Raw genomic sequence first — 20,472 nt, forward strand, 5'->3', positions numbered from 1 at the left:
ATGTGGGATCTGTGAAGCAGCCAGAGCTGCTACCAAACTCTCTGCCTGGACTCTGATCTTCCCCATTGATTCTTGCTACATTTTGAGACATTGGCTTCTCTGGCCTTTTGGAGAACCCCAGGAGAGATGGGAGGCATTGCCTTTTTCTCCCCACCCATGTCATATTCAATCTACGCCATATAAAGACAGAGGGTGTGGAAGGGTGAGGGAGGTTAAACTAGACTAGTAGCAAGTGGCTCCTTTCCTGTAGTACTTCAAACGTATAGCCAGCCCAATTACAAGGAGCAGAGAACTTCAGGGAAGAGTCCTGCCCCTTTCAAAGGTGACTTTTTGAGGGAACTTAAAGGGCTGGTAGCTCATTCAGAGGAGTCAAATTGCTCAGGTCATATATGGGATAAGTACAGTAGCCAAGAAAAGTGTCAGCTCTCATTCCTTGATGAGGGTGTGGGGCATTCCCTGGTGTTGGGGGTCTCCCTTGGCTTGTATGTGGGGGAATCTCCCCAGGGGCTTGGCTGTGATCCTCTGGCATGAGAGCTCTTTTGGTATGTGGTGGGGGTGGGGGGCAGGTAACCCCTCTGGCTGCATATCTTGCTGTAGCAGTGGGTGTTCCCTGTAGGGATGGCTCCCTCCATAGCTGAATGTATGAGGGGGTTCACTGGGGGAAGTGTGGCATGTGTATGGAGAGGAGGGCTCCTGGGGGAAATGGGGTCACGGGGGGGGGGGTTGTACAGGAGGAAGGGCTCCCAGGGGTAGGGGGGGTCGCCGGGGGCTGAGATGTGTAAACGTGTGAGTGAGGTCACGACATGGTTTTGAGGGGGGGCAGAGCGCCCCGGCGGGAGGTTAAGCAGCTCTCAGCGTTGCCCCCTCCCCCCCGGCTCCGGGCCCGCCCCGAGCCCCGCCTCTCAGCGGCCGGGCCGGAGGAAGGAGGCGGTGGCTGGGGGCGGGATCGTCCAACGCGGCTGACGCTGACCCCGAGTCCCCGCGCAGCGGGTAAGGGAGGAAAGGGATGGAGGCAGCCCCTGGGGCCTGGCTAGGCCCAGGCCGGGCTCCCCCGACCGGGCGGGCTCTCATGCGCGCCAGGTCCCGGGTGACCTGCCTGCCCGCGCTTGCTGCGGGCTGCACCCACCCGCCCAGCCCCTGTATGTGCCGGCGGCGGGGATGCGCCTATCTCCGCGCTGACAGGGCCCGAGCGCCTGCGGCCTCAGCGAGCTGCGACCCGCACCCCTGCGCCGCGGGCCCTGCCTAGGCGGGGGGCTGGTCAACGTCCGTTCAAAGTAACTTCCCGCCCGGGCCAGGCTCCGTTCCCGGCCAGCGGGACTCCGCCGCCCCGGCCAGGTGAACGCCAGGCTGCTCGGGCCGCCACAGCATCTTCCTGGAAATCTGCGTGCGCACAAATTGGGAAACTGGAAACAGCCCCACGCTGGGGTGGGGGCTATTTATGGGCATTATCCCCGCACTTCACATGCTTCCTCCACAGTGGCCTGTCTGTACTGTCCGTTGTCCTTTGTAAAGCAGGTGATTGCAGTGTCCATGATGCGGTTGGCTGTAATCCATAGGTTACCTGGCATGGCGAAGCCTGGTGGGTTGCTCTGTAGGATCCGTGATCAGGTTTTGATTGTTGACCCTGCTGCTTTTCTTGCAGTCTCTGCCACTTGTGTTTTGGTGACGGTTTTGAGAGCTTTGGCCCCTAACTAAATGGGATTCCTGAAATTAAGGTGGCATCTTGGTGGGAGAGGGGGTGATTGGAGACTTTCATAGTACATGCATCCAGTGAAGTGTAGCTCACAAAAGCTTATGCTCAAATAAATTAGTTAGTCTCTAAGGTGCCACACATACTCCTTTTCTTTTTGTGGATACAGACTAACACGGCGGCTACTCTGAAACCTTTCATAGTCATGCAAGTCTGGGTTTGACCTCCAAATCACAGAACATCTACTGAATCCACTGTCTGTGTAAGATCCTTCTTTGGTGTTTTGATTCATTCCTTGTCACCAGAAGAGTGGATGACAAATCTGGTTATCTACCTTTAATGTTGCTTTTCAAATTTCCATATGAAAAAATAAGAGATGCTTCCTTTAAGTGTCTTTGTGTGCTGTATGGGCCTGTGTTTTATTTTTACAGAGAATAGGCAGGGATAACATGTAGCATTGTTGGATATGGATGGTGTCGGTTGATCTTTCTCTACCTGTCCGATCTGTGCTTAAACCAGAGGAGAAGGAAAAGGAGAGTAGTTCTAGGGGGGGAAAAGATGTATGTGTAAGAGAAGGTAAGGATGTATGTCTGATGAAGGAGTAGGTGTTTGGTCTGTGTTGCTGTTTAAATCTGTTTTGGATTTTCAAATGAAGGAAGATTAATTGAATTCTATGTACTGTAAAAGGCAACGTTTACTATCATTTTTGGTTGTAGTATCAATCAAATCTTCGCACCAAGATAAATGAACACAGGCCTTTAAATTAAACGAGTGTAGAGTATATTATATGGAGCTGCAAAATACAGCCAAAACATTTTCTTTAAAAAGGCACCTAAAATTAAAATCATGGACTGGCCTGGATAGCTGAGGATGGCTAGATACAATGTCAAAAAAGTAGGGCTTGGTAGCTGTCCACAAGAGAGTGCCTGTGAAGAAAGGGGGGAAAAAAACAAAACAGATTGCTCAACTTTTCTGTTTTGATTTTCTTGCAATGTTTGGCTGTGCCTCCTTGCCTTCAGCTTTAAGAATGTCTGTTCTGTGAAGTACAACGATTTCTGCCTACTTTTACCACCAGTACTGATCCAGTGCTCAATTGTAGAAGAACATTGAATTGTGTGGGGTTCTGTCCTTTAGTGATTCAATAAGAGACAAAACAGAGACCCTGATTGCTTGTGGTCACTAAGTCCTCAATTCTCCAAACATGCATATGATTAAAGTTATTGACATGCCCAAGTGTTTACAGGATCAGAACCTACAGATCACATGGAACTTTTTATAAGAGTAGAGATGAAGACCTTAGTGTTTGGACCGAACTCCAACTTGGGTAATGACGTTCTTCACACTCAAATTTCCCCTGTAGTTACCACTGGATAATCAATTTTTGCTTAGTGTCCTATGTGGTTTTGTGTCTTTACTATGTGCTGTTAAATGACTACTGCATTCAACCCAAAGGGTGAGTAAAGTGAGCCTTATACACAGAGACTGTAAAATGCTCTGGGATCCTTCAGGATGAAAGGTGTTAATATAATTGTTACTACTTCAGAAATGAACCTGTTAGCAGTTTTTACTTCTAATTATTTTATTATTATTTGTATTGTGATAGCAGCTGGGAGCCTCATTGGACCAGGACCTTGTTGTTCTAGATGCTGTACAGACAAAAAGACAGTACCTGCTCCAAAGAGCTTGCAATGTAACTATTGCTTATCCATAGTTAGGAGTGTTTTTAACTTTTTGTTAGACAGTTGTCTAGGCGGCAGGTAGAACAGATAGTAGAACCTCATTCTGGCTCCTATTTTTGGGGAGCAAGGGTAGTTTGAAAAATGAAAGTAAATGATTATTAAGCGCTGTTTTCCCTGCAATCTTTGTTTTTTCTTTTTTCTTTACTTTTCTAACAGTAAGTGAAAGCAAACACAACCAAGAATCAGAACTGGGAAAGTGAAGAGAAAGTCTTAAAGCTTCTTTCATTAAACAAGGGTACTCCACTAGGGAAGTAGATCTCATCATGGAATGGATCACCCAAACACCCCTGCGAGAACCGGCTTCCATACAGAAAAAGTAACCCAATTGATCGCACTCCCCTAGTTGTCTCCTTCCACCTCATACTAGAATGCTTTCAGGGTATCATTATGCAGTTACAACAACAACCCATACTTGAGGGTGATCACATCCTGAAAGAAATCTTTCTCAGCCTTCTTTCCCCTGCCCCCCATTTCTGCCTTCAAACAACCTCCCTCCCTCAGCTTTGCCAAGGTCATCATCAGAAGCAAGCTCTCCACAGATTAGGACACACTGACTCAAAGTGGTGCCAGAACAACAGATGCAAAACATGCAGACATAGCAATACTGCTATGATGATCAGTACCATTGCCACTCTCCCCAACACACCTTTCAAGATCCATGAGTCCTACACTTGTCTATCAGAACATGTGGTATATCTCATCCAGAACATCAAAAGCCACAACAACTTTGTGAGTGAAGCTAGCCAATCACTGTGCTCTCAAATGAACTCATGAAAAAAATACATCCTATCACCTGTGAGCAAATCCTTTTCATGAAGTGATCACTTCATATCTAACTTCTCAGTTCTCACCTTCAAAGGAAAGCTACACAATGCCTTCAAATGATGAGCCTGGAACTTAAATTCATTATGCTCCTGGACATTAAAAACCATGGACTTGACAGAGACAGGTTTTATAGCTCATTACAACACTGTACAACACGCCCTACCACCTGCTAACCCTTAATTGCCCACTTCATTTTAAGTGGTCTCCTACCTACAGCATGTGTAGATCCCCTTATGCTTAAGAATCTGTCCCACCTTCTATTTAGTTTGGACACTTCGGTTACCTTTTCCGGACCTAAGGAAGAGCTCTGTGTAACTTGCAGTGTTACCCATTCCACCAATATAAGTTGGTCCAATAAAAAACATCACCTCACCTACCTTGGTCTCACTGAGGAAACACTCAAAATAGTAGTGGGGGGTGGGAATTGAAGGTTGCATGACGTAACTACATAGCACGCAGTGGACAGAGAATGGACTGGGACTCAGAAAACTTGGGTTCTATTCCTGACTTGGCCTCTGGCGTGCTAGGTGACCACTCCACGGCTCAGTTTCCCCATCTGTAAAATGGTGATAAGGACTCCTTTGTAAAATGCTTTGAGATGTACTGATGAAAAGTGCTAGATGAGACGATATATTCAAACAGTATTGCATTTTTATAGTTTATATTATTAATATGTATCCCAATTAATTGAAAAAGTTTTAAATATTTAGCCTGGTATTTTAAAAGAAGCTAAGGGAATTTTAAAATACAATGAGAGTTGGGAACCTAAATTCCTTAGGCTCTTTTGAAAATCCCAACCTTAATTATCTTAGTCAGCAGTCTGTGTGCAAATGAGCACACCGGACAGGCAAGCAAAATACGTTAGAACATAGATATGCCACCAAAGGGAATTTTTTTATGCCGAAATTGTTTTGAAGTCTCTGATCACTTTGATTATTATTTACTAGTTGAAATTCTAAACATATAGACTTGTGTGCATGAGGTGGGGGAAACAATTTAAACTGTTGATTTGAACAGCAGGCTTGATTTACAAAATACCTAGCCCTAGTGGGAAAACTTTTGCGTGTTTTATGTTTTTGCATGGTGCTCTGATTACCCAAAGTCTTAATCACAAATTTCCTTTTAATTGTGATATGTTACTTTCAGGGTCACCTAGGTGTTACTGAATTTTGCAATTTTGTTTAAAATAGCAACAATAATATGTACAATATTAGCTCAGACTCTCAAGTCTGGTATCCTGCCTCTGGCAGCAGCCAATACTTGAAACTTTAGAGAGTGATGAGAAAACCCATAATGCACTTAGCAAATTGTACAGTTCTGTATATGGGAGAATAATTCCTCCTTGGTCACTAGTGGTGGTCAGTTTCCACCATGGAGCATTAGAATGATAACCTTTCTTAGATTATCTTTTTTCCATTCTGTTTGAATTCTTTATTTCAGTAGAAGACACCAATTATTTGACTGGGAGACTTTTTTTTAATGACTATACAGTAAATAGGCAAGACGTAGTTTCTCCCAGCAGAACAGGTGCGTTAGCATTATCTGATTTTTAAAGGCTGAGATGAATTGATCTCTCTTCTGTGTGTCCACTGTGTTCCTACCATCTATTATCATCCCTTTTTTTCCTTTTATTCCCCTTTTGGTCATCGTATTCAACTTATTCATAAGTGATCTGGAGAAAGGGGTAAACAGTGAGGTGGCAAAGTTTGCAGATGATACTAAACTGCTCAAGATAGTTAAGACCAAAGCAGACTGTGAAGAACTTCAAAAAGATCTCACAAAACTAAGTGATTGGGCAACAAACTGGCAAGTAAAATTTAATGTGGATAAATGTAAAGTAATGCACATTGGAAAAAATAACCCCAACTATACATACAATATGATGGGGGGGCTAATTTAGCTACAACTAATCAGGAGAAAGTTCTTGGAGTCATCATGGATAGTTCTCTGAAGATGTCCACGGAGTGTGCAGCGGCAGTCAAAAAAGCAAACGGGATGATAGGAACCCTTAAAAAAGGGATTGAGAATAAGACAGAGAATATCTTATTGCCCTTATATAAATCCATGGTATGCCCACATCGTGAATACTGCATAGAGATGTGGTCTCCTCATCTCAGAAAAGATATATTGGCATTAGAAAAGGTTCAAAAGAGAGCAACTAAATGACTGGGGTTTGGAATGGGTCCCATATCAGGAGAGATTAAAGAAGCTAGCACTTTTCATCTTGGAAAAGAGGAGACTTAAGGGGGGATATGATAGAGGTATATAAAATCATGAGTGGTGTGGAGAAAGTGAATAAGGACAAGTTATTTACTTGTTCCCATAATATAAGAACTAGGGGCCACCAAATGAAATTAATGGGTATCACATTAAAAACAAAAGGAAGTTCTTCACTCAGCGCACGTCAACCTGTGGAACTCCTTGCCTGAGGAGGTTGTGAAGGCTAGGACTATAACAGGGTTTAAAAGAGAACTGGATAAATTCATGGATGTTAAGTCCATTAATGGCTGTTAGCCAGGATGGGTAAGGAATGGTGTCCCTAACCTGTGTTTGTCAGAGGGTGGAGATGGATGGCAGAAGAGAGATCACTAGATCATTACCTGTTAAGTTCACTTCCTCTGGGGCACCTGGCATTGGCCACTGTCGGTAGACAGGATACTGGGCTGGATGGACCTTTGGTCTGACCCAGTATGGCTATTCTTATTCTTTTATCCATTTGTTGTTTCTTGTTGTATTCTTAGATTGTAAATTGTTTGGGGCAGCACATAGCACAGAGAGGCACTGGTCCATGACAGGAGCTTCCAGACACTTCAGTAATAGAAGCAATAAATAATAATAATAGGTATAAGACTTGATTTACCACAAAATATTCAGACGCTAATGCAATTGGCCTGTTTTTTCAGTGCCCCTCATGTTACTAATACTTTGCATAATATATTAATGTAATGCTTTCTTTTCCTATACAAGTGTTTGGTTACTACTGGCAATGCAGAGCTAGTTACCTATGTTCTTTCTAAGGAAGAAATTAGCAATTAAAATGACATCATGTTAATAAAACACCTGAAATGTAAAATGTGAGCAAACACTTATCACATTTTGAAACTGGAAAGTGAGTGAAGAAAGCACTGGGTTTTTAAAAAGTTTTGGAGTATAGCGTCCCCTACGAAAATCTGTTGGAAATCCTATGTGTTACTGTGGGATTTTTGTGTGTGTGCTGATAGGATGTGGAACGTTTGCATATGGTTTCCTTGTTGAGTGTTCTTCAGTAGAAATTCCTGCTGCTTGCATTAGGTTGCTCCATGTTGTAGCTAGATTCACAGGCAAAGCTGGTTTGGGTTAGCTGTTGTGCTGCTTTATCATTTTTTAAGGCATTATTTGTAAGTAGTTTGTGCTTTCATAACTAATTTTGGCTTTACTAGTGCTTAAAATGGGGGCAGGGAGAAAGGAAGAGGCACAAAGCATCACAGATCTAGCAAAGTGAATAAATAAACTCAAGCTTGTTACTGAAAGATACACTTTACACTCTGTTTTAACAAAAATGCTGCTTCCAGATTGGAATAACCCCTCCACTTTTTTCAGACCACTTTAAGTACTGGCTTTCACCCAGGGGTGCTGGAAGGGGGTAAGGGGGCACATGGCCCCATCAGTTTTTACTGGCCGTAACGGCAAGCAATGGGAGAAGGGGGCGTAGAGGAGAGAATGGGGAGCAGGGTCATGAGCGGAAGAGCGGGTGTGGGGAGAAAGGCCGCATGGGGGGGCATGGTTTGGGGTGCTGGCACTCCCCCCACTTTTAGGGAGTTTCCGCCGCTCCTGCTTTCACCCCTAATAAATGAATTTTGCTAACTCTAAAAGAATTACAAGTTAGGCAATAGAACTGTTTTATTTCTGAACTGACCATTCTGGTGGAATTGTGGAGGTTTTTAAAATTGAGCTTCTAGTGGTTTGAAAATGGAGATGCTACTTTGGCTAAATTGGCTGATCACTTGGCCTGGGAATACTGGCATCGCAGATTAGTCATGCATGTAACCTTTTCCTCAACATTAATGATTGCTAATTGCAGGGCACTGTTCAATTGTGTGCAATGAACAAACTTACCTTTAGGAGTCAAGATAGATCTCTCATTCAGTACCCTCTGTGGGCTTTGTTCTCTAGTCCTTGTGCAGGCAAAACTAATGCTGCAGGATAGGGAGCTAAGTGAGAAGAATAGAAGCAGCTCTGGTTTAAGTGGGTGGGAATATCAGGAATTGTTGCATAAGCTGCAACTTGTGCACAGACTCCTAGCATGGTTTGTTTGATTGTTTGATTTCTGTGAGGCTTCAAGAACAGCACGGGGTCTGCCTATGGGCAATGCGTAGTGGGATCCAGGAGTAACCAAACTGCTTACATTGCCACCAAATGTGTAGATCATGGAAAGGCCCTTGTGGCTAGCCTCGTTTGACTCCTTTCGTAGGTAATTATGGGTTAGTGAATTTCCTCTAGTTTTGTTAAGTAGATAAAGAAGTGAAACTGTGTAAGTATACAGTAATACACAACATACTCAAATTATATTGCATTTTTATATTGTATATAATTACAATAAAAGGCATAATTTTAAAAAGTAACAATTTATTAGAGCAAATGTGTGAAGTGTTCCATATCTTTACTGAAGAAAAAGCAGAAAGACCTTGAGGAGTTCCTTTTTAACACTGAAAACATAAATAATATAAATGAATTGCGATAAGGGAAATATTATCTTGACAAAGGCCCTGACATTGCATATGCTTTGAAACATATTTAGTGCTATGCGCATAAGTTCCTTGAATTCAGTGGGGCTTCTCTTGTAAATAAAGCTGCCCACCGGCATAAGATTTTGCAGGATCAGGCCTGAAATCAGGAAATTCAGATACTTGCAACTGCAGCACCCTCAAGTGAGTGCACCTGTGCAGTCCCATTAATGGGATGCAGGGGTCTGTGCTGGAATATCCCACTGTGGATTTGGTAGTTAATTAATTTTTGATGAATTATTTAATGTGTGAATTTTTGTGAGCGAATACAATATAACTAACATGGATTAGTTTTAGTACATATATGTAATGATTTTACGAACCACATTGGCTGTTATGAGTTGCTTTGTCGCTGTGTAATGTCAATGAAAATTTGCCAGTTTGGTGACTTTGATGTTAGTTCTTTGCAATGGCATAAAGAGGATAAATAACTTAATTTTTTTAGGTTTCAGAGTAACAGCCATGTTAGTCTGTATTCGCAAAAAGAAAAGGAGTACTTGTGGCATCTTAGAGACTAACCAATTTATTTGAGCATGAGCTTTCGTGAGCTACACGAAAGCTCATGCTCAAATAAATTGGTTAGTCTCTAAGATGCCACAAGAACTCCTTTTCTTTTAATTTTTTTAAAAATCCAGGTGTGGCTTGCATTTCAGAGGAGAAAAGTTTTTGATAAAAGGACAAAACAAATGTAAGTGACATTTTTAAATGTTTATTTCAGAAATGTAATAACAATGAACACTTCTCCAAGATTTAAATTTTCAAACTTAATTCAAGAAATTAGCTAAACTCTAAAACAAGGAAAAAATATATTAGTCTGGTATTTTTAAATTAAAAGAAAATAATGATGCCAAACTGAATTGAAATGATGCAAAGAAGGCACATTGATGCATCTGTGGCAGGGAATCTGCCTTTGATATATATAGCTTCTAATGGAGTCAGCTGAAGAGCAAAGTATAACAATGTGATTTGAAGGGGCGCCAGCTTGAAGGGAGAGCAGGCAATTCCAAAGTGGCTAGCTCCCTCTGTTAACACCTCAGGCATTTGAAATTCATGGTAGGGAGACCTATTGCAGTTTATCTGTAAGGCACCATACCCATTGATATGCTGCTGCCAGCTCCCGTTGGTTCAGAAAATTACTGCTTAGACCAAGAAAGGATATTTTAAAGCTTAAAGCCAAGAAAAATGGAGGGACCCCCCCCAATAAAGCTCCACCCCATCTTGTGTGCTGAGCAAGAAAGCTACTGTATTTACATAACAGATTTATTTTCAAGATGACAAAATCTGCATACCTGTCTCTGTCAGTCTCTGCATTTAAATGCCAGAGTTAACTCTCCACAGTTGAATGTGAAAAAGCCCAGATGATCCCTTGTGTTCTTATATGGTCACTGCTTTGGAGAAGACTAGGATCTGTCAGAATAAGAGGACCAGAGTTTTATCTGCAACTTATAAAAACTACGAATGGACTGTTATATGCCTTGACTATATGTGCAGGAGGTGGGGTCTGCTTTGTATTTTAATAGGTTAGGACTGATGATTGATTATTATATCCTCACCTGCAATGCATTTTTAAATAGAGGGCAAATGAAACTGGCAAATGAAATGAGGTGCACTTAAGTCACTGGCATTTCACAGAAGCATGGTCAGTTACGTGGCCCTGAAGTGGTTATATGTATGGTATCTTGAGAGTGTCTCTGTCTAATATTTATACCAGCCTTTCAAAATTCTGCTTGGCCAGGGTCAGTATTTTGTTGATGGACAAATAGAATATTCTGTACCACTGAAATAAACAAATATACCTCATCTATATAAAAAGAAAAGGAGTACTTGTGACACCTTAGAGACTAACCAATTTATTTGAGCATGAGCTTTCGTGAGCTACAGCTCACTTCATCGGATGAAGTGAGCTGTAGCATGCATCCGATGAAGTGAGCTGTAGCTCACGAAAGCTCATGCTCAAATAAATTGGTTAGTCTCTAAGGTGCCACAAGTACTCCTTTTCTTTTTGCGAATACAGACTAACACGGCTCTTACTCTGAAACCTCTCATCTATATAATTATTTATATTATGCTAATCACCAAGGTATCTAGGTGTGGATGCACTGGTAAATTTTCATAACAGTTATGCAGTACTGCTTTGGACAAAAGCACACGCTGGCAGGAATATATTAGCTTGAATATTTTTTGTTGTGGAGATTGTCCCATAATTTTATGGTATTAGGATGGGTTGATCACCAATTGGCAGTATTTTTAAGGGGGTTGTGTATATCAGGATTTTTAGTCAAATTTTCCTGTGAGGTTGTGGGAGGATCAATGAGATTTTATATTCTTTAGCCAACTTTATTGCCTAAAAACGTAGTTTGGGGACATATTACCTGCTGGTGTAAATCAGTGTAACTGAGCTGGCTTCAGTGAAGCTGCACTGATCTACACCATCTAAAGATTTGGCCCTTTAAGTTCATGAGGTAGGTTGTGATCTCACACCTGTACAAATCTAATTTTAGTGAAGTTACTCCAGATTTGCCCAGTGCAATACGATCAGAGTCCTGTCCTATGTCTCTAGAATTCAATTTTTTCTGGCTTGTCCAGAAAATTTAATGTAATGTAAGGGTCAAACTGGCCCTTACTGTGCAAGCATCAATGTCTTGTCCTTCAGTTAACTAACTTTACTGCATACTTGAAGGTTCATACATTAAACTGCACTTGCTCAGCACTGTATTGTACATTCCAATAATTAATGAGAAATGGGTTGAGTTACTGATTGTTTCAGCAGAATTTACTGTGATCATCTGTAACATCATGTATTATTGATGTATTGCAGGAATATAAGCAATACAAGAAGAACTCACATGGATTCCTTAATGAATGTTATAATCGTTGTTTTATCTTAAAAGCTATTTGATATGGAGAAAGTGTGTCCTCCACATTTCTAAAGATGTCAGCATATCTTGTTTGTGCAACCACATGCTTTACCAGATTTCTCAAAGTGACCCTCTCAACTTGTTCATGCGTAAATTTGACCTGCTGTACCACATCTCTTGAAGGATCCTGATGTGCTTTATGAACGTACAGCCTTGCCTATAGTGTAGCCACTTTTTGAGTGTAAGGTGGCATTTGGGGACAAGTGGCACACAGTGATAGAGAATAGGGAATTTTGGCAGAAAACATCAGGGAAAACCCCCTATGTTAAGTGCCATGGGATTTTTATTGGCAAACAGGACCTAATTGGCAAGGACTCATTCTAAAGAACTATGGGATGGAACTTAATCTATCTGCTGTAATCTAGTAAGGTGTGAACCTGTTGTTCAAGACAGTTTAGGTACTTCAAGCTTGATTCTTATGCCTGGTATACACTACGAGTTTGTCGGATTTAGCAGCGTTAAATCGAATTAAACCTGCACCCATCCACACAACGAAGCCATTTTTTTCGACATAAAGGGCTTTTAAAACCGATTTCTGTACTCCTCCCCAACGAGGGGATTAGCGCTGAAATAGACATCGCCATTTTGAATTAGGGTTAGTGTGGATGCAATTCGAAGGTATTGGCCTCTGGGAGCTGTCCCACAGTGCACCATTGTGACCGCTCTGGACAGCGCTCTGAACTCGGATGCACTGGCCAGGTGTACAGGAAAAGCCCCGGGAACTTTTGAATCTCATTTCCTGTTTGGCCAGGCGAGCTCATCAGCACAGGTGACCATGCAGTCCTAGAATCGAAAAAGAGTTCCAGCATGGACTGAACAGGAGGTACTGGATCTGATCACTGTATGGGGAGAGGAATCTGTGCTATCAAGAAGATATGCTATGCCAAAACATTTCAAAAAATCTCTGAGGCCATGAGGGACAGAGGCTACAGCAGGGACGCAACACAGTTCCACGACATGAGCCTGCCCCAGTAACACCATGATCTCCAAATTGCTGGGTACCGCGGTTTTAGAGAAATCTGTGATCATGTCCTCATCACCGTGCTTCCGTCGCCTCCTCGCCTGTTTTTTCAGGTGCTGGTTCTGCATAAACTGCATGAAAGTTAACTTTCGTAGTGTAGACATGGCCTTAGAGCACTAAGTTATCTCCTCTGTCATGAAAGTTAACTGCTGCGGTGAGCTGAACGGGCTCCATGCTTGCTGTGCTATGGCATCTGCTTGGGCAATCCAGGGAAAAGGCGTGAATTGATTGTCTGCTGTTGCTTTCACGGAGGGAGGGTTGACTGACGACATTTACCTATAACCACTTGCGACAAATTTTTGGCCCCATCAGGCATTGGGAGCTCAGCCCAGAATTCCAATGGGCAGCGGGGACTGCGGGAACTGTGGGATAACTACCCACAGTGCACCGATCGGAATGTCGATGCTTGCCATGGTACTGTGGATACACACCGCCAAATTAATGTGCTTAGTGTGGATGTATGCACTCGACTTTATAGGTTTCAGAGTAACAGCCGTGTTAGTCTGTATTCGCAAAAAGAAAAGGAGTACTTGTGGCACCTTAGAGACTAACCAATTTATTTGAGCATAAGCTTTCATGAGCTACAGCTCACTTCTCAGATGAAGTGAGCTGTAGCTCATGAAAGCTTATGTTCAAATAAATTGGTTAGTCTCTAAGGTGCCACAAGTACTCCTTTTCTTTTCTCGACTTTATATAATCTGTTCCCAAAAATCGACTTCTGTAAAATCGGAGTACTTTCGTAGTGTGGAAATGGCCTTAGAGCACTAAGTCATCTCCTCTGTCATTAAAAACAACACCTGAACTTCAGCTGTTTGTTCTGCAGCAGCAAGCTAACAAAATCTCTGACCAGATCACTGCACTTACTCCGATTCATGATCCTTGAAGACCAATAACACAGAACCAGAAAGATATGTTGGCTTTATCTGATTAGAACCACAGCCAAAGTCAGTGCCCTCCCACCCACCTAAATTGATGGGGAAATTTTAAATATAAAATGTCTAAAGACATTTTTAACATTCTTTTTGTTAAAACCAAGCTAGAGCTAAGTGAAAAAATGAAAAAATTAACAGCTAAAAATGTGGGTAGTGTGTGCTAATCTCTGAAGTGGTTTATACCCCCAAAATTTTTTCCATTCCTCCTTACAAAATTTGACTTGCTCCTGCTGAATAACTATTTTTTATTTCAATTTTTTTTCTTATGCACACCATCATGATCTAATTGGGCAAGTAGATTTTGTGCCTGGGCTGGTAAATTTTCAGGATGGTTTTGCAAGGCTGCCCTACCTGCAAAGTAGTCCAAAAGAGTTACAGATAAATGTTAATTGTAACGAATCGTAACTTTTTGTGAAGTGATTTTTTGAACATCTGAATTGGAATACCCTGAAAAGCACATTTTTGAATGAGTATACAAAACCATTTACTGTGGCGATACTTGAGCCTGTATATAATAATGATCTCTTAGCAATATTGTTACTCTCAAGCTTGCATCCTTATTTTTCTCAGTAGTAAAATATAAAGGTGTTTTCATACTACAGAGCCAAATTATCAAAGCTATAATATCATAGACAATAAAGTACTTTAAAAAATCCTTTTAAACCTCAAACATGACATGCATATCTCTTCCTCTGATCTGTTGCTTTAATTACCCTTATTTCACAAATGCAGTAGAAATATTTTTTTCTAGCATTCCCAAGGCACTTTTTTTTTTTTTTTTTTTACTAATGGGATTTCAGGCTCCGAGACCTTGTGATGCTTTGAGGCACACACATCTCCTATATATGATACCTGGGCAGTAAGCAGCTGAATGGGCTTATGCTCTGCTGTCTTGCAGTTTTTAAGCAATGTAGCAGCAAATAACTTTAAGCATATCAAGACGGTTTTGAAGCCCAGCAGTTATTTGAAAAAAGAACTACATGGGAATGTAACCTTATCTTAAATGATTGCCATTTTTGTCATGCAGCAGAGCAGAATTGAATCTGGTTTGCTGTGCGGTAATTGCACAATCATAAAATGCTACCATGCAACTTAATATTTCTGTTTCTTGCTGAATAAAATGGTCTGGCTAGCTGATCTGCAAATGCCAGGCTTTGTTGTTTGCGTTGCCTCTCACCTTTTAGCACCAACGGTTTAAAAGAAAAGTTTTTCCAGTGACAAGCCATAATTTAAAAAATGATGGATGCATAATAGAGTATAACAGCTAGAGATTTTTTTAGGACACATTTGAATAGTTCTGTTTCCCAAATTTACTGTAGAAAAATAGTAGAGTGAATCGACACTATATATTGCAATTCTGTAGTCATACCACCCTGTGCTCTGGTCCTATATGTTTTAACCAACTAATCAGGGCCATGCCGGGGTGCGTATTTGGATGGGAAACTAAGGGCATGGCTACACTTGTGAGTTAGAGTGCATTGAAGCAGCCCTGGGCACCCTAACTCACGACACGTCCACGCTGGCAAGGCACCTAGAGCTCCTGGTAATCCACCTCGATGAGAAGCATAATGCTTGCTGCACCCCGGCTGGAGAGCCACAGCACCAGTGTGGACGCCTTGCTCTGTTAATGCACTCTGATCAACCTCCAGAAGTGTCCCACAATGCCTCTTCTAGCCACTCTGGTTATCACTTTGAACTCTTTTGCCCTGCCGTCAGGCGATCAACCGTCAGACCTGCCCTTTAAATTCTCTGGGAATTTTGAAAATCCCCTTCCTGTTTGCTGAGCAAGATTCTCAGCAAATATTTCCAGGTGACCATGCCTCCACGCACCAGGTAATCCCAGTATGGAGCAATAGCAAGGTGCTGGACCTCATCAGTGTTTGGTGGGGAGGAAGCTGTCCAGTCCCAGCTGTGCTTCAGCCGTAGGAATTATGATACCTTCGGGCAGATATCAAGGGCCAAGATGGAAAGGGGCCATGACCGGGATGCACAACAGTGCAGGGTTAAAGTGAAGGAGCTGCGGAATGTCTATCTAAAAGCCCGCAAGGCAAACCGCAGCTCCAGTGCTGCCCCTGTGACCTGCTCTTTCTGCAAAGAGCTGGAGGCAATACTTGGGGGCAACCCCACCTCCACCATGGACACTTCAGAGCCCAGTTCAACAAGGCAGAGGAGGAGGAGGAAAGTGGGAGTGAGGGTGCTGAGGAGGAGGCAGACACCCCGGCATCCAGGATGCATGCAGCCAGGAGCTGTTCTCAAGCCAGAAGGAAGGTAGGCAGTCGCAGCAGCTGGTGCCTGGGGAAGGATAAACACCAGAGGAGGTGCCTGGCAAGTGGCTTTTATTTTGGGAAGGAAGTTGTTCGGTGCAGGCTCTTGGGGCGAGGAGGGTTAGGGCTGGATGTGGAATAGAGTGTTGATGTGCTCTCTCACATTGTGGTAATCTGTCTCAGTGATCTCTTCAAAGGTCTCATGCAGAAGCTGGGCAACGTACTTGTGCAGATTCCTTGGGAGAGCTACTGTGCTCCTTGTCCCAGTCAAGCTTAACAGTCCACGCCACTGTGCCGTGTGGGGCGGGGGGACCATTGCTGCACACAGGCAATATGCAGGGCCAGGGCTGAAGCCGCATTGTAGTAGAAGACCCTCCCTTGCTTCCCAGGTCACCCTCAGCAGCGAGATATTTTCCAGGACGAACTCCTGTGGAAAATGTGGGTACAGTGTTCAGTTCAGCAGACCCCTGCAGCTGTTAGCTCTCCCCAAGGCATAGAGCCCCAGAGGACAGTATGGCAGTGAAACAGTCTGTCCCCCTTGACCCTGTGTTCTTACTCACCATTTGGGGCTCCTGTGGGTTATGTGGGCTCGCTTTGGGACAGACAAATTCTGCTTTTGGGTAGACTGTGCTTGTCTTTGGGTATGGGCGAATCATTGCTCTGTCTGGTGTGAACAATGCTGCGTCTGTTAAGTGTTGCATTTTGGGTTTACAGATGCAACCTTTAGATCTCGGCCATCCTTGTTCTTCCCGGCTGAAAGACTCCAAAGAATTAGGAAGAGGCCACGTAGAAGCAAAGAGGGCATGCTGCATGAAGTAATGCAGTAGTCTCTTAATGAAAATCAAAAAGTGCAGGAGTGGCAGGAGAGTGAAAGGAGGGTCCGCCAGCAGAATGCGGATCGCCGGCACCAAAGCATGGAGCAGCTGCTAAGCATTATGAAGTGCCAAGCGGACTCGATACAGGCACTCGTAGCAATGCAGGCAGAGCACTACCGCGTCCTCTCCCCCCCCCCCCCCATGCAGCCCTCTCTGGAACCACCTCTCAGGTAGTTAAAAGCAGCTATCAAATCCCCTCTCATTCTTCTCTTTTGCAGACTAAACAATCCCAGTTCCCTCAGCCTCTCCTCATAAGTCATGTGTTCCAGATCCCTAATCATTTGTTGCCCTTCGCTGGACTCTCTCCAATTTATCCACATCCTTCTTGTACGGCGGGGCCCAAAACTGGACACAGTACTCCAGATGAGGCCTCACCAATGTCGAATAGAGGGGAACGATCACGTCCCTTGATCTGCTCGCTATGCCCCTACTTATACATCCCAAAATGCCATTGGCCTTCTTGGCAACAAGGGCACACTGCTGACTCATATCCAGCTTCTCGTCCACTGTCACCCCTAGGTCCTTTTCTGCAGAACTGCTGCCTAGCCATTCGGTCCCTAGTCTGTAGCTGTGCATTAGGTTCTTCCATCCTAAGTGCAGGACCCTGCACTTATCCTTACTGAACCTCATCAGATTTCTTTTGGCCCAATCCTCCAATTTGTCTAGGTCCCTCTGTATCCTATCTCTGCCCTCCAGCGTATCAACCGCTCCTCCCAGTTTAGTATCATCCGCAAATTTGCTGAGAGTGCAATCCACACCATCCTCCAGATCATTTATGAAGATATTGAACAAAACCGGCCCCAGGACCGACCCCTGGGGCACTCCACTTGACACCGGCTGCCAACTAGACATGGAGCCATTGATCACTACCTGTTGAGCCCGACAATCTAGCCAACTTTCTACCCACCTTATAGTGCATTCATCCAGCCCATACTTCTTTAACTTGCTGACAAGAATACTGTGGGAGACAGTGTCAAAAGCTTTGCTAAAGTCAAGAAACAATACATCCACTGCTTTCCCTTCATCCACAGAACCAGTAATATCATCATAGAAGGCGATTAGATTAGTCACCTTCCCTTGGTGAATCCATGCTGACTCTTCCTGATCACTTTCCTCTCATGTAAGTGCTTCAGGATTGATTCCTTGAGGACCTGCTCCATGATTTTTCCGGGGACTGAGGTGAGGCTGACTGGCCTGTAGTTCCCAGGATCCTCCTTCTTTAAAGATTGGCACTACATTAGCCTTTTTCCAGTCATCTGGGACTTCCCCCGTTCGCCACGAGTTTTCAAAGATAATGGCCAATGGCTCTGCAATCACAGCCGCCAATTCCTTTAGCACTCTCGGATGCAACTCGTCCGGCCCCATGGATTTGTGCACGTCCAGCTTTTCTAAATAGTCCCTAACAACCTCTTTCTCCACAGAGGGCTGGCCATCTACTCCCCATGTTGTGATGCCCAGCGCAGCAGTCTGGGAGCTGTCCTTGTTAGTGAAGACAGAGGCAAAAAAAGCAGAGAGCACATTAGCTTTTTCCACATCCTCTGTCACTAGGTTGCCTCCCTCATTCAGTAAGGGGCCCACACTTTCCTTGGCTTTCTTCTTGTTGCCAACATACCTGAAGAAACCCTTCTTGTTACTCTTGACATCTCTTGCTAGCTGCAGCTCCAGGTGCGATTTGGCCCTCCTGATTTCATTCCTACATGCCCGAGCAATATTTTTATACTCTTCCCTGGTCATATGTCCAACCTTCCACTTCTTGTGAGCTTCTTTTTTATGTTTAAGATCCGCTAGGATTTCACCGTTAAGCCAAGCTGGTCGCCTGCCATATTTACTGTTCTTTCGACTCATCGGGATGGTTTGTCCCTGTAACCTCAACAGGGATTCCTTGAAATACAGCCAACTCTCCTGGACTCCTTTCCCCTTCATGTTAGTCCCCCAGGGGATCCTACCCATCCGTTCCCTGAGGGAGTCGAAGTCTGCTTTCCTGAAGTCCAGGGTCCGTATCCTGCTGCTTACCTTTCTTCCCTGTGTCAGGATCCTGAACTCAACCAACTCATGGTCACTGCCTCCCAGATTCCCATCCACTTTTGCTTCCCCCACTAATTCTTCCTGGTTTGTGAGCAGCAGGTCAAGAAAAGCTCCCCCCCTAGTTGGCTCCTCTAGCACTTGCACCAGGAAATTGTCCCCTATGCTTTCCAAAAACTTCCTGGATTGTCTGTGCACCGCTGTGTTGCTCTCCCAGCAGATATCAGGAAGATTAAAGTCACCCATGAGAACCAGGGTGTGCGATCTAGTAGCTTCTGCGAGTTGCCGGAAGAAAGCCTCATCCACCTCATCCCCCTGGTCCGGTGGTCTGTAGTAGACTCCCACCACTACATCACTCTTGTTGCTCACACTTCTAAACTTAATCCAGAGACACTCAGGTTTTTCTGCAGTTTCGTACCGGAGCTCTGAGCAGTCATACTGCTCCCTTACATACAGTGCTACTCCCCCACCTTTTCTGCCCTGCCTGTCCTTCCTGAACAGTTTATAACCATCCATGACAGTACTCCAGTCATGTGAGTTATCCCACCAAGTCTCTGTTATTCCAATCAAGTCATAATTCCTTGACATCACCAGGACCTCCAGTTCTCCCTGCTTGTTTCCAAGGCTTTGTGCATTCGTATATAAGCACTTGAGAGAACCTGCTGATCGCCCCTCATTCTCAGTATGAGGCAGGAGCCGTCCCCTCCCAGACGTTCCCTGCCTGAACTTATGATCCATTTCCATTCAGGCCTAGAACCTTCTCAGTAGTTTCTAAAACAAGCACATTTGTTTTTCAGTTCTTTAGCTCCATCAGTACAGCTGACATACTCCCCGTTGGGGAAAAGGTAAATTGCCCAATCTTGCCTCGAATCTGGGAGATCAAATCCTTCCTTTTTATAATAGTAGTTAAAGTTAACATTTCCCTTGCATTTGATTCTCTCAGGAGCTTAGATGAAAAGGCAGTTAACACTCTTCATCCTGTTCCCTTTGCTATAACTCTGCTTGATTTTAAGCCTTTAGTTAATTAATGTCATACAGAAAGTTGTGCAGATGTGTGCTTTGTCTACACCTGAGAATAACCTCATCCAGCAGTCAGTGTAGCTATACAAGGGGTCCCTGGTATACATCTCTCACTTATCCGTTGTTTCTGATATCCATCGCTCATCAATAGGGGAACATGTTCCGATTTATGTTGGTCCTGATTTGCATATCTGTCGTTTGCACGGATCGGGACTGATATAAATTAGAACATGTTCCCCTCTTGTATAGTATAGTACAGTACTGTACTTGCGTCCACCGGCCACGGTCAAGGCTTATTACCTACGGAGAACGTTCTCCATGCTAATTAAGGAGACAGCCGGTGAAGGAAAGCCCAGTGTAAAGGAGTTTTGGAAGTCCTACAACATCTTGAATGTTGTGGAAA

At 43.7% G+C, this 20,472-nt stretch overlaps 1 protein-coding gene across 1 annotated transcript in view; it reads left to right on the forward strand.

The window, feature by feature from the left end:
* Nucleotides 1–895: 895 nt before the first annotated feature.
* NMNAT3 (nicotinamide nucleotide adenylyltransferase 3) overlaps nt 896–20,472 on the forward strand; it is a 74,285-nt gene continuing 54,708 nt past the window's right edge. Inside the window, exon 1 of the mRNA XM_084638470.1 lies at nt 896–990. The gene's annotated coding sequence lies outside the window, so the exon portion shown is untranslated. The remainder of the gene's footprint in view (nt 991–20,472) is intronic.

The sequence above is a fragment of the Lepidochelys olivacea genome (genome assembly GCF_965140295.1).
Source record: "Lepidochelys olivacea isolate rLepOli2 genome assembly, chromosome: 9".
Lineage (NCBI taxonomy): Eukaryota > Metazoa > Chordata > Testudines > Cheloniidae > Lepidochelys > Lepidochelys olivacea.